This window comes from Vulpes lagopus, chromosome 7 (genome assembly GCF_018345385.1).
Source record: "Vulpes lagopus strain Blue_001 chromosome 7, ASM1834538v1, whole genome shotgun sequence".
Classification (NCBI taxonomy): domain Eukaryota; kingdom Metazoa; phylum Chordata; class Mammalia; order Carnivora; family Canidae; genus Vulpes; species Vulpes lagopus.
In genome coordinates, this window is record NC_054830.1 from 118,115,913 (window position 1) to 118,131,799 (window position 15,887).

The following is a 15,887-nucleotide window of genomic DNA, read 5'->3' on the forward strand; positions in this document are numbered from 1 at the left end:
ATCCTGTGACAACCCCCCCACAGCAGCCACCAGGCGAGGCCAGGCTGAGGCCTGCTCCAGTTCTGTGTTTTTAGGAAATCTTTTTAAATTATTAAACGCAGTATATATATATATATATATATATATATATATATATATATACACACACACACATATATATATATATATACATACATACATATATATATATTTCCCATCTTCTTTGCTAGCTCTATTTGTCAGTTTGGTAATTTCCAGGACCAAAAGCCACATCGCTGAGAAAATCATCCAACACAGAACTCCTGTTTTCTCCTCCCCAAACGGCCATTAGTTTCAATCTGAATTATTTTATTCACTTTACAAATGTTGGATATTATAGGAAGAAATAGAACTGAGGAATGGTGTACTTCCAGCTGGTATGTTAATTGGACACTGTTTATTCAACAGCAGCATTAAGAATATAAAAACCTCATCACTAGTCTTCTCTGAACAGCCTCTGCAAATAATAGCACTTATATAGAACTTACGGCCTGAATGTTTCTTGTTTATGAGTAACATAGTATTAGCATATTAAAATCATTACTAACCAGTGTTGGAATATGTGTTCGGAAGCCTGTCAATGTGCTAATGGTAGTAGTCTTGGAGACTCTACATCTGCCACAGGATTAATTACTCGCATAAAACATTATCATTTCCTTACATCTCCTATGAGAAGGAGCCGCTGCTGGTGTGATTTATGGGCTTGCATGATATTCAAAGGAGTAGATGGGAATGTTACCTGGTGGATTGAGAGATAGGCTCTTGATTCATATTAAAACAAGTCGAAGGACCTCAGTGGTTCTGAAATTTGTTTTTTGAGGCCCATAAGCAATTAGAAAGAAATGTCTGGCACAAATTCTGGAAAACTAACCATTCAAATGGTGAGACCGCCTTCCATCAGAGGACTTTCTGTAGGAGGAGGAGAGGGGAGAAGTAAAGCCAGGTCACAGAAAACTTGGTCCCAAGGGGTAGGTGAACTAGCTGCTGTTTATCAGTGGCAGGTTTTCTAGACCTGCCTGCCCCTTATGTCCCATGCCTTGCAGTCCAGCTCAGAGGTGACTTACAAGGTCCGTGCTGGTTTCTCTCCTTCTTACCACCATAGTTTCTGCTCCATGTCAAGCTGATGGAGATTCCATTTGAGAAACAGAAGCAAAGAAAAATAAAAGAATTTGAGAGACAATTTATTGTATGTAATTACAACTAGGAGCTGATATAGTTCATAAGTGAGAACCCAACCTGCTATTAAGACTGGCAAGGACAGTTCAACAAGTTATTATGTGACAATTAGCACACATGGGAGCAGGAGGTCACCTATGGCCTGGGGCCCCAAGCACCCTTCTTCTTATTTTGTCCCTCATTCTAGTCAAGCACCTTTGTCCTTCCTGCAACACCTCTAGGACACGATGAATTACCCACCCTGGTTTTGACTCTTCTTCATTTCAGACATGAGAGAAATAGATCTTCCAAACAACACTAATCCTTGAGTTTAGAAAAGTCATCCCATTTCATTGCTTCTCCTCCCTCTTTATTTTCCATAGGCCTCTCTTTGTGGGGAACAGATTCTCGCAATTGGCATTTGGGTGGTTAACACTATGGTAAGTGCTGAATTGGCAAATCTAATGAATATCTATTTGTTGAGCAGACTTACCTTTCAATAAATAAAGATAGAACCTAGCTACCGCGTTGGCCAAACCCATGAGCCCATGAACTTATGGAAATGCTATTTATGCAGATGACACAAAGCTGTGGGTTTTTCAGGGAGAATAACCTTGGAGGTACATTGTGGTAAGTTGTCACTTGCTTCCCCCATGCGCACTCCTGCCACTAAATTTCTGCTACTTTGAATATTAACATGCTACTCTTTGCCCAGATAATCTTGGGAGAACCTACTAGAACCTTATAGGGTAGTCTTAGAGTGTCCACATTTTTAACTTTCTTGAGTGTCCTTCCTCATTAGGTTGATTCAGTGCAGTCCAGCATCATTCTGATTTTCCAAGGACTTACATGAGCTTGTCCAGAATCATCTGGGCCCTAAGTATGGAGGTAACAATGGGGGGTGTGTGCAGAGGAGACAATATATGTATGGTAGAAAGATTATGAATTGAACCTAAAGTTTTGGGTTGTTGTTTGATTTAAAAGCCATTTTGAAATGTGAATTTTGTGGTTAAGTCAACAATATTTTGTACACTTCAAGAGAACCAGTTATCTAGAATTTTCCTAGGACTTTGGTTTGAATATAGCTCAAGTCAGAGCTTTAGAGGGGGATCATCAGAGATTATTTAAAAAAAAGTCCCTTAGACCTTATTGCCTATGCATCATGATACTGCTGACCTTTGAAGGTGGTAGGCTTCTACTTAAGACATTAAAGATTTAACTTATTTAGGGTCCTTTGACATGAGCAATCTGCATACTGGGTGATTTAATGTTGTCTCATTTTGGCTTAAAGGTTTAGGAAGCAATAGATCTAGTCCATGTAACTTCTCAAGCCTTGAATAAAAAATATTAATAAAAAGACCTAGCAGGAATTTTGTCTCCCTTTCACCTGCTCCTTTGTGATTCCAGCCATAGGGCTTATTATAATAAGTAAAAATCCTCTGAAGTTTATATCTTCTATCACATACTACTAGTACTTCAAAATCCATGTACGTATTTTCACCAGAAGTGCTAAACCTTTGAGAGAAGCAGGTCTGACGATTGAGTGTCTGGCTGGAAATCATTTACTATCGATGGTCACTCAGCTCAAGATTGTATCGCTGAAATGACTTAGGAAGAAAAATCAATAATGCTCACATATTGTGCAGCCCTCTTAGAGGATCATCTGTTTTACCTCACAAAAGTATTCCTTGTTCCAGATCATTCTTTTGAAATAAAAGAAGAAAAAAGGGCAACCTAAATCATAGCTCATTTTCTCTTATGCCCTTATTTTATTTCTTCTTCTGCCCTTTTTGAGAGGAGGAAAAAACAAGTCTCATGGAGGAAAAGATAGGAGCAGATACAAGTACAGTGAAAGGCTAATGTCAGTGTGTTTGTATTATTATTCCATCACTCAGGTTTTTACCTGAGGAACAAAATGCACCTGGTCATTTAATATCTCAGTTTCCAAGTTGTTAGAGGAGAAATGGTTTTATACCCGTAGGATGGGTATAATGAGTGGAAGATTGACTTTGACTTTATATATGCATGTTCACTCACACAAACACACACACACAGGGCACCTGCGTGTCACCAGAGTGGGTCACCATTCCTTCCATTCTCACATAAACATTCACATTTTCATTGTTCCCTAAATTTTTAAAAAAGATTTTCTTTCTTTCTCTATATATTTGAAGTGGGGGAGAGGAGAGTGTGTGAGCACATGGAAGCATGCATGAGTGGAGGGAGGGGCAGAGGGAGTAGCAGTGAATCTCAAGCAGTCTCCAAGCTGAGTGCAGAACTCAGTGTGGGACTTCATCTCATGATCCTGAGATCATGACCTGAGCTGAAACCAAGAGTCAAACACCCAACTGACTGAGCCACCCAGGAGCCCCCATAGGAACCAGCCTATGCTGGTTCTGGAATGAATTCTAGAACAGGGTTCTGGTGAAGAAAAAAATAGGAATGGGCCTGTCTCAGCCGGGAGGGGAACAAAAGAACTTATTGGAATGTGCAGTTGGAATCTACCTGGAGCACACATACACCAAAAGGATGAAGGAGTCAGCTGGACCAGACTTCCCTTGGTTGCTCAGAAGCGAAGCATAGAAAAATGGCCCTATCTCCAGATTGATCTGGAACTCTCCTTGGTGCTGAGATAGTACCTGAGGGAATGTTCCCCACTGTTGAGTAGCTAAGTGTCGACCGGTTGCCCTAGAGCAGGAATTCCCATGCTGGGTTGTGTACCATGAAGGTGCAGGAGATTATTTTATGAGGAACAAGGACATGACATTGAGTAAGTTTGAATTCATGATGAGAACATTATTCCTTTTGAGAGATCTCATCTCGAGTACTTATCATCAGTGTTCATATGTCTCTGAGAACCCAGGTGATCTCATCTCCTTCCAACTCTTTCCTCTTTTGTCTCTTTATTTTAAGGAGATGAAGGTTCTAGGTATGCTTATTCCTTGTTCTAAATTTTACCTGCATGCCTGATTGTTAGCTTTCAAGAATTTTGGCTCTGGTTTTCATTTGAGAGACCTGATGCATTCCCTGAGAAAGAGCATGAAAGAATAATTCAGTTCTACTCTTTGTTCTCTTTTTGACACCACCATTTACCATTTCCTTCACTTGAACCATTCAGCTCTGTAATACCAAACTCAGCTCACAGAAATTCAGGGTAAGTTTGGCTTTCTTAAATGTGCTTTCAGCTATTATGGCTTATCTCTAATTTGTGGTTTCTATTTCCAGCTGATAACAGAAATGCCAACATGCCAGGGACAATGGTGTTGTTCTAATAGCTTCCTCTGTCCTAAAAACAGGACAATTAAAGCACTACAGACTCTTCTGTGACAATGCATGTTTATTTAATGTAAACTGGCTGAAATGCCAGGGAATGATGTCAGTAAAATGCAGAAGTCATGTGGATTTGCATAGAATTTCCCAAGGTACATTAATGTTTGGAAATAATTAGAAGCAAGTCTTCTTACAAAGAGAAAGCTTTGACCAGACATGAAAATCTCTAAAACTCTTATAGAACTGACCTCCTTTGGTGCCAATAATGTCTGGGTTAAAGAGTTCAAGAGTGGCTACACTTGAGGTGCCTGGGTGGCTCAGTTGGTTAAGCAACTGCCTTCAGCTCAGATCACAATCTTGGCATCCTGGGACTGAGCCTTACATCTGGCTCTCCACTAAGTGAGAAGTCTGCTTCTCATTCTCCCTCTGTGCTCTCTCTCTCTCAAAAAATAAATAAATAAATAAATAAATTAATTAATTAATTAATTTAAAAAATGATACCTTAAAAAAATGACTACACTTTTTAACACCTAAAGCTATCTGAGGAAGCCAGCAGTACAGAGAAAGAAGCTAAAAAAACTTCTCCTACTGTATTAAAACAAAGGGTCTGATTTTTAGTTTTGATGAAACCGGCCTCCACTAGCAGCACATGCCTTTAAGGACTTACATCTGAAGGCAGGAAGCCAGGGTCTCAGGTTCCAAACCCCCAAATAATCAACTTATTGTGGCGCTGGGTGCTAATGGCAGTGACAGGATAATTATGGCCATATATCTATGAGGGTTGTTAGTCTTTTCATTCATTATGTCTCCAGTGACAAAGTTCCATAAGTTTTGTCTCAATTTCCTCAACACTATTTTCCCCTCAAAGTCCTGTTACTTTTGGTGTGCGCTTTACAGAATAACCCCTGGTTATGGGGTACGTGGACATGCAGTTATTGCAGAAATACTTGTAAAGCATCTTGAATAATTCAAATTAATATTCTTGGGCATGAATGTAACCAGCCTGTGACCAGCACAGAAAAGGCGACCTAAGCACTGCATAGGAGAGGTTGCAGTGAGTCCACGGGCCCCTGGCACTTGGCCCGTGGAGCTGCAAATGTAATCTTAGTGCCTCGCTATTCTCCTTCCTGTCCCGGGGACAGAGATGCTGCTGGCTGTGTTTAAGCTGATTTAGGAATCTTCCAATCTGGGAGAGGTAGCCTTTCTTCCTCAGTGCGCTTTCTGCTTTGTTTGACATCCAAGTTGTCTCTACAACATTGTGCCTCCTCCATTGTTACTGCTGCTCCGGGTCTACGTGGACACATCAGAAAGAAAAGATGTTGAAATTTTGGTGACATGGAAAGTGGCGTGCATGCCCCTCAATTGGTATTTATATTCTGTATCTCGCCTTCTACAATATAAAGAGAACCAGTTTCTAGTTCCACTTCAGTCAGTAATGAGTTGTGTGACATTGGTCTGATTACTCCCTGCCCTGGAGTTTGGTTGCTGGAAACTGCATGTGATAATAGTCTTTCCAACCCAATGGCCTGTGAAGTACTTGTCAGTCCCCATGTCCCTGGTTGTGAAGTCTCAGAATAACTGCCATTTCTAAGTCCTCTACTGTTTTTGGCATTATTGATCTGGCCAGTGATTGGCCCCCTATCCAATGGCAGCCAACTCAGAGGCTGGCCTGTGGCCGATCAGGGCTGTGGCCTGATGGCTTTATCTAGCTCTTCTACATGAGCTAACCAGTCAGCTCTATCATGTGGACTCCAGGCACTCAGAATTAGTTGGCGGCAGCAGGAGCAGGGGAACTCAGAAACCAGCAACAGGAAGAGTGTCTGTGTCATCCACCCGCTCTGGGCCCTGGAGTGGGGAACAGCAGAAGTCACCTGCGGAGGGGATACGATGGCTTGAAAGCTGGTGCTGCACTGAGTTGGAGCCGATATTCCAGTCTCAGAACTGGCTGGGCAGACTCTGAATGTTTCCTACCTTCCTAGCTTTCTGGGGAATTCTTATGCAATGCTGTGTTTTATCACTGCTTGGCTCAGTGCTGGGGTGGGCGTGGGGCTTGAGGAAGGTTGAGCCCAGGGTTCCTGAAGATGTGCTGTCTGCTGTCACAGCAATGCTTGTGTTGGAAGCCTTGGGAAGGAGAGGTGGCACAGCTCTCTGGAGCAGGGAGGTGCATTGTTCATGGTGGGGACCAGACCACCTCTGGAGGATGCTGGTGACAGAGGGCCTAATAAAGGAGGAAAGATCAGGAAGGCCAGGGAAACGTACTGCCTCAGGGTGACTCCAAGCTCTGCCTAACTGGAGGCCCGCATATGTCCCCTTCCTTTGGCTCACTATCCTTCTCCCTCACGGCTGATTATCTCAGTATAGTTAGCCATCAAGGAACAGGTGCTAACTCACATTCCTTGTGTTTTTGGTATATTTTGAGACATGTCTATTCCTCTTCCTTTAGAGCACTAGAACCTCAAGATATGATCCAGTCAGAGACTTCACTTTTCTTCTCTTTTTGCTACAGTAACTCTTCCTGGAGACAGTGAATGCCATGGGCCTAGCAGCTCAATGAGGGACGAGTCAGGAGAGCAAGGCTGATGGGGGAACCTATACCGTAATGAAGAAAGGATGAAAGAACTCTGGTTAATTAACACAGGCAACAAATCCCACGACCTTTTGGGGTAACCTGAGCACATGTCTCTTTTGTGCATCTTCAAAGAGTCCAACGTTCTTTGAGTCTCTATAGAGCAAAAAGTTTCCACACTGCAGAAAGTGGGCAATCTATTTCAGGTAATGTGATAGGTTATGGTATATCTCTGTTACTTGGGAGGCCTTTGAAGTTTGTTAAGGTGTGACCTGTAATGCCGAAATGGAGGGGAGGACACATGGTGATCATTAAAGCACTAAGATATTGATCAAACAATACCTCGGAAACTTCCATTTACAAGGGATCCAAGTCTAACAATTAATCCAAGTACCCAAACCAAAGAAAACACTCAGAAATGAGCACAATCACAACAGGATAGAATCTCTGATTTGAAGCATGAAAGCAACTAATTTGAAACTCCCACCAAGCTTTCTCTTGAATACACTCATTTATAGGTGCAACTCCTAATGAAGATGAACAATTGCAATCAAACGGAACTTGCTACAGAGGACCTCAGGGCCAGGGGTGTCTTTACCAAAGAAGCTTTTAGAAATAACAAAAATATATAATAAAAAAATCTGCCAGGTTTGAGGAGTGCAGTTTTGATTATCTGGCAGAAGTATTGCTCTTTTTTGTAAGTAGTTGCCGGCAAATACACATCTTTGCTGTTCTATAGTTGGAGTCGGTGAAGTGTTGTGTACAGGAATAGTAATGGGCATTGCGTCAGAGCACGCCGCGCAGACTGTTCTTGTCCTCTCTGTGGGAAGAAGCTCTGTCTGTGGTAGCTCACAGGACACTGCCTTGCCCAGGAAGGTAGAATTATTTAAAGAGGTTATTATGCTGAGGACAAAAGAGAAGGAAAAAAAGGTCATTTGCATTCCACAGTTTCTAACCAGGCAAAAATGCAAACATATGGGAGGTGCTACCAAAATAAAATGTGTCCAAAATGTATAGAAAGTCTACTTGTGGTGCAATCAGCTATAATAAGTAAAATTTGCACCAAAATTCTCTAATAAGTAGGCAGCTACATTAGCTTCCTTTTGATCAGTATCTTTCTTGAAATATTTTCCTTTAAGAAACAAGTGTCCATAATCATATTTCACCATGAGCTTATACAGCTAATTGCCTGGCACTATAGTTATAAACACGTGTCATTATATATAGTAGATTGTAACCAAGTACAAGAGACACAACTGGTTCATTTTTTAATCTTTCATGGTGCTTTACTCATAAGGGATCAGTAAATAGTTGCTGATCTGAACATATTTTGTAATTAATTCTCATGCCATCTTCCTTATCTCCCCCAAAGTCTGTCATTAATTTATGTAGCCAGTACTTGCTAAGCAGCTACTAAATGCTCTGACAAGGTCTGCATGATATATGTGGTGATCAAGCTGTCATTGTGCATTTTCCTTAGGAATTTAAGTTCACGTGGAGGGAGGGAGGCACACCCTCCCAACCCTGATCCAGGCATGCTGGTCCCTGCACTAGGCTTTGCACTAGTTGAGGCCGCACTCTACACAAGGGCAGGGATTCCCAGGGCCAGGGAAACAATTCCCACTTTAAGCTTACTGCTCCCATGCTTTCTCCAGAAGCCCAAGCTGGGAATTCCTGCCTCAACAGTTGGAACATCTTCTCGGGCACGAATTGCCTTCGTCCAGGTCCAGCCTCCAAGATTAGACAACATTGACTCCATAAGCTCTGTCAGGCCCATGGATTGGTTGGGGGTGATTAGGAAAGAGGGTTGGGGTAGAACTTGGCTCTATGGGCTCTGGTGTCCAAAGGTATGTGTGGGCCCTCTCAGTTATGATAGAACCATGAATGGAAAGAAAGTAGAGAGCAAACCCTAGTCCAGGGATTTCCATTTGTCTTTCTACCCTGACCTTATATCTATTAGGCACAGGTCTGCATGTAGGTAGATAGATAACAATGTATAAATTGGGAAACATTGGACATTAGTGGCTCTTCCAAACTAGATTGCTCAGGGAAAGTTTCCCAGAGGAGCTAACTTGTAAGTACTGAAAAATGAGTAAGAGGAAGAGTATGTGTAGAGTATACGTGTATGTGAGTGTGTGTGCACGTGTAGTAGAGGGGCAAGTGGAAGTAGGGAGGAATGAACCAGATAAGGCTCGAGCTGGACCATGAAGACTTTGCTGGAAAGAGTTAGGAGAGTATCCTATGGGTGGTCACTGAGGAGGTGATGGCTTCTAACCTGTGAAAGGCTGACATTTCAGAATCTCTCTCTCTAGCTCATGGAGAAAAGACTGGAGATAATGGGGCGGGGGGGCTCAGCCGGGAGGTGACATTGGTTAGGAGAGATGTGGATGGAGTCAAGAGTTTTATAGGAGGTGATTTTTGGTAGGATTTTGTAATAAATTGAATGGGAGGTACTAAGAATAGGGACAGAAGAGTCAAGGGTGGTTTTAATTGTCTGGATTAGATCACAGAGGTGCTGGTGAGTTGAAGGGCCAGTGGACCCCAAGAGAGGCCCTTAATTGTTTCTTTTCCAGCAAATCACCCTAAGATAGTGTCAAATAGTATTGCTTTAGAATTTTTTAAAATTTTTATTTATTTATGATAGTCACAGAGAGAGAGAGAGAGAGAGAGAGAGAGAGAGAGAGAGGCAGAGACACAGGCAGAGGGAGAAGCAGGCTCCCTGTGGGAGCCTGGTGTTGGACTTGATCCCAGGACCCCAGGAATATGATGTGAGCCAAAGACAGACACTCAACCGCTGAGCCACTTAGGCATCCCTTTATCCTCAAATCTCTTGAACTTAATTTCCATTCTTCTCTTTAACTGAACTTCCACATAATGTATTTTTTATGCTTATCAGCTGAGCATGAAATTCACATTTATTTTTCGTCCCCAACTTGTCAATGAAATGCTTTCCTATGTCCAATTTCTACCCAATAATAATATAGAAATCTCTACCAAGGAGCTATTTTTGGAATTGTCCTACTAACAGCTTTCTTAGTCATCTTTTAGAACAAAATTCCCTTGATCTTCTGAAATGTAGCCTACAGATATTTTAAATGTGTCTCCGCATAGAACCTATGGGAAAAAATAAGCTCAGATCCATGCACATGTTCAGAAAATGGAGCATTTATCTTAGGAATGATACCTTTATTAAAACAGAGATGCGGATTTTAAATGAAATGCCTACTTGTCCGATAACATTAAACTTTTATAATTCCAAGGTCAGGAATCCCCAGAAGGATTGGGGATGAGGAAATTATTTTTGATTTTTCAGGAGAGAGAGGGGGTGAGGCAGAGGGGAAAGAGTGGCCAGTGGTGATGAAATCCAACTGTGGAAAGTACTGCGCAGACCAAATTTCTTGTGGTTGCTTGCTCCCTGCTGGGAATCCTGGTAAATCTCAGAGAAGCCACATGGAATTGGCCATTGTCTAGATCCCTTACCAAAAAGACCTCTTGATTTACCCACAATTTCTGGTATAATCCCCAGGGCTGCCTGCTTTAGGCAAATATCATTGCTGACTTACATAGTTGCTCAGAAGGAATCTTGCATGGAATGTTTTTTTTTTTTTTGGGGGGGAAGGGACCACAGTGGATTTTTAAAAAAAATTTATTCATGAGAGACACAGAGACACAGGCAGAGGGAGTAGCAGGCTCCCCAAGGGGAGCCTGATGTGGGACTCCGTCCCTGGACCAGGGATCATGCCCTGAGCCAAAAGCAGATGCTCAACTGCTGAGCCACCTAGGCATCCTGGGCCCACTGTGGATTTGAAGGGAAATTATATGCATGCTAAAATTAATTTTTCCTTAATCTGGGGAAGTAGTGAAGAAACAATGGGCCAGTGGACTGAGTTGTTTATTTCAGGAGGATGCAGATTCAGAATTTCCTATCAGACTGAAAATAAGGGAAAATCACAAGCCTAAAACAAAAAAAAATTTTTTTTTGTCTTAAAATAGACAAAATCCAACTTTTTATAAATCCAACTTTTAGCATAAGGAATAAAAAGAGTGGTTGAGCTAATTCTTCACTGTGCATATGAGAGGTACCAGAGTAAGATCTCAACGTGGCCAATACAGACCCCACTCCCACCCCCAACTGTCAAGTGGGACCCCACTTCCCACCCCCTTTACCATTCCTTTGGGGGCTTGGCCCTTTGCACGTTGCCTTGCTGTCTCAGGAACACCGCTTCTCTCCTTGTCCATCTGGTAAACCTTCACTCACCCTGTGAAGCTTTGCTCATTTTTCATGTCCTTCGTGGAACCACTCCCTGGCCAGGATCTTCTCTACAGAGGTTGGCTGCTATTGTTTTGGCCCTCAGGGTGCCTCTGTGCTGATGTAGTGTACACCTGCTAGTGGAAATCAAATATCGAGTATTTGACTATGTATTCCACTTAAGTGGGAACTGGATTTTATGATTATATGCTTTTTGTATAACTACTGTGCAACACAGCACAGAATCTAGAAACTGCTAAGAGTGCCGTAAAAGATTTTTTTTTGGGGGGTGGGGGTGGAAATAAACAGACATTTACCACATAACTATTATATATGAGGCAGAGAGGGAACTGTGTAAAATATTAGGTAGAATCTCAGTCCATTTTGAGCTCAGAGTCTAGAGTGGCAGCTCAGAAGCCATTTGAAAACGTGAGTGAACAATGCAAGGCCACAAGTGGTAGAAGGCAAGAGGGATGACGTCCGGGCCACAAATACTTATGTGACAGAGACTGGCATTCCTCCGAGGCTGGCATAACAAGCCAATCCTTTTTAAAAATTTTTAAATTTTTTATTATTTATGTATGTATGTATATTTTTTATTGGAGTTTGATTTGCCAACATGTACTATAATAACACCAGTGCTCATCCCGTCAGGTGCCCCCGTTGGTGCCCATCACCCAGTCACTCCAACCCCCCTCCCACCTCCCCTTCCACTACCCCTTGTTCGTTTCCCAGAGTTAGGAGTCTTTCATGTCCTGTCAACCTCTCTGATTTTTCCCACTCATTTTCTCTCCTTTCCCCTTTATTCCCTTTCACTATTTTTATATTCCCCGAATGAGTGAGACCATATACTGTTTGTCCTTCTCCGATTGACTTATTTCACTCAACATAATACCCTCCAGTTCCATCCATGCTGAAGCAAATGGTGGATATTCATCATTTCTAATGGCTGAGGAATATTCCATTGTATACATAGACCATAGCTTCTTTATCCATTCGTCTTTCAATGGACACCGAGACTCCTTCCACAGTTTGGCTATTGTGGACATTGCTGCTATGAACATTGGGGTGCAGATGCGTTTCACTGCATCTGTATCTTTGGCATAAATCCCAGTAGTGCAATTGCTGGGTCATAGGGCAGATCTATTTTTAACTTTTTAAGGAACCTTCACACAGTTTTCCAGAGTGATTGCACCAGTTCACATTCCCAACAACAGTGCAACCAGTTCACATTCTCCACATCCTCTCCAACATTTGTGGTTTCCTGCCTTGTTAATTTTCCCCATTCTCACTGGTGTGAGGTGGTATCTCATTGTGGTTTTGATGTGTATTTCCCTGATGGCAAGTGATGTGGAGCATCTTCTCATGTGCTTGTTGGCCATGTCTATGTCTTCCTCTGTGAAATTTCTGTTCATGTCTTTTGCTTATTTCATGATTGGATTGTTTGTTTCTTTGCTGTTGAGTTTAATAGGTTCTTTATAGATCTTGGATACTAGCCCTTTATCTGATAGGTCATTTGCAAATATCTTCTCCCATTCTGTAGGTTGTCTTTTAGTTTTATTGACTGTTTCTTTTGCTGTGCAGATGCTGTTTATCTTAAGTCCCAATAGTTCATTTTTGCTTTTGTTTCTCTTGCCTTCATAGATGTATCTTGCAAGAAGTTGCTGTGGCCAAGTTCAAAAAAGGTGTTGCCTGTGTTCTCCTCTAGGATTTTGCTGGATTCTTGTCTCACATTTAGATCTTTCATCCCTTTTGAGTTTATCTTTCTGTATGGTGTAAGAGAAGGGTCTAGTTTCATTCTTCTGCACGTGGCTGTCCAATTTTCCCAGCGCCATCTATTGAAGAGACTGTCCTTTTTCCAGTGGATAGTCTTTCCTGCTTTGTTGAATATGAGTTGACCATAGAATTGAGGGCCCATTTCTGGGTTCTCTGTTCTGTTCCATTGATCTATGTGTTCATAGATACACATGTGATCTTGATGATCACAGCTTTGTAGTACAACTTGAAATCTGGCATTGCAATGCCCCCAAATCTGGTTTTCTTTTTCAATACTTGCCTGCTTATTTGGGGTCTTTTCTGATTTCACACAAATCTTAAGATGATTTGTTCCAACTCTCTGAAGAAAGTCCATGGTATTTTGATAGGGATTGCATTAAATGTGTAAATTGCCCTGGGTAGCATGGACATTTTCATAATATTAATTCTTCCAATCCATGAGCATGGAATATTTTTCCATCTCTTTGTGTCTTCCTCAATTTCTTTCAGAAGTATTCCGTAGTTTTTAGGGTAGAGATCCTTTACCTCTTTGGTTAGGTTTATTCCTAGGTATCTTATGCTTTTGGGTGCAATTGTTAATGGGATTGACTCCTTAATTTCTCTTTCTTCAGTCTCATTGTTAGTGTATAGAAATGCCACTGATTTCTGGGCATTGGTTTTGTATCCTGCTACACTGCCGAATTGCTATATGAGTTCTAGCAATCTTGGGGTGGAGTCTTTGGTGTTTTCTATGTACAGTATCATGTCGTCTGCAAAAAGGGAGAGTTTGACTTCTTCTTTGCCAATTTGAATGCCTTTTATTTCTTTTTGTTGCCTGATTGCTGAGGCTAAGACTTCTAGTACTATGATGAGTAGCAGTGGTGAGAGTGGACATCCCTGTCTTGTTCCTGATCTTAGGGAAAAGGCTCCCAGTGTTTCCCCATTGAGAATGATATTTGCTGTGGAACAAGCCAATTCTTGAAGCAATTTCCCCTGAGAAAAGTCATCTGTCTTCTTTCTTTTGAATTATAAAATTAGTTTATCTATCTTTCTTGATACTCATCACATTCTGCATTGTCATTCTGCATTGTCATACAGATATGTGTGTCATATGTTATCTTTTCTTCCTTGCTAGAGTAAATTTTGGTCATTTAAAAAAATATCCTGCTGTGCAGGGTTTAGCATTGTGGTAAGGATATATTAAGGTGTTCAAGTGTGCTTTATTGAATGAATGAAATGCTAGCTGTGGACAGTAACTACTACACGTTCAAAGATAGGAATGTTCATAGCCTGTCCTTTTGGTCTTTGAATGCTTGAAGAAAGAGAAAGAATTGAGCTCTATTTTGAAATGAAGAATAGATTTATATAAATACACTCAGGGAAGGTATTCTTTCTTTAGAAAGAATGTTCTGTGTGGAGGTTTAGAAAGAGAGAGCTACAAAAATGTATATGGGGGGAAGTGAGTAGAAGAGCCCACAAGGAGAAGAATGTGGATGGGGTGCGGGAGGTGGAGCTTGATGGCCTAGAACCCATTTGTCTTTTCCATATTTGGTGGAGGCTGTCTCCCTTTGCCTGACCTCTGTGGTTGGCTCTTGGGTCCTGCTGATACCACAGTGGTGTCCATGACTTCTGCCCACCATCACTACCAAGTTGTGGCAGATAGGGAAGAATGAAGAGGAATGGGAAGGGACAGAGGCGAGAATGAGGATATGGGAGAGAGAAAATAAATAGATAGATAAATAAGGAAAAGGTCTGGTTCACAGAATTCTAGGGTCCCGGAGAGCTTTCGAGCTAATCTGGCAACAGTGGTGGACTGACATTCTGAGATTAATTTTAAGTTGATAGAGTTGCTGAGCTCGATCATTTCCAAAATTATGAGTGCTTTTTTTTCTTGTTTGTGTAGATCCAGGACAGCAGCAGATTTATGTCCTCTTTCTTTTATGTAAAGCAGTTGCTACGTCAGCAAAGAAGACTCAAAAAAAAAAAAAAAGAAATCTTGCTGTGGTGAGTTTGTAAAACTTGGTTTCTTCTCTGGTGTTTTTACAGAAAATGAAAGGGACTCTGAGGATCACATTCTTTGATTTCTTAACACAAATGTAGTGTGTGAGGGTGGAGTTCAACACCATGACTGTTAGGTGCAAGCAGTTGAAAATTGGTGGCCATAAAAATAATAGTGGGGGCTTCTCTGTAGGTAAAACAGTGGTAATTGTATCCATCACTTGAGGGCAGAAAGAGATTGTATACAGGGTCAGGAGAGCAATCTGTTGGCCACAAACCTCATGGCATCATTGGGAGGTGCTTTCATTGTAAGCCTGTTTCCCTTCCTTTGAAGCCGGAAGTTATTGGCTACTGCCAGAGGCCTGTTATGACCATGTGGGGATCAAAAGCCCGACCAGGGGTGGGAAATCCTTTGTTCCTGGCGCTCTCATAATAGCTTTTTCCTTTTCTTTGACTGAGAGAAGCAAGTCAAATAGGATTATCCTAATGGAACAGAAGTGTTTTATATAAAAAGTTCAAACACGAAATCCAAACAAATTCCAAGGTCTTTCATTTACTGAATGCTGTTTTATTACCACGCCAAAATGGAAAATATGCTGGTGGCAAGTGGGCTATTTTCTGAGGCTCTAAAGAAACTGTCCGTTCTCAAATTATGAATGATTTACAAGCAAATGTAATGGTCCTTTAAACCACAGTAAATAAGTAAAACAAAAAAAAAATTTTCCCCTCCCAATTCAAAGCCCTTAAAAGTACAAGCTTCAAAGACTGGCCTCTCCTCAAATTGCTTTACTACAACTCCACTTGTTCCAATTGTTGCAAAACTGCAAACCATATGCCCTAAAATGAGAATACAGATACACTTAAATGACACCTTGA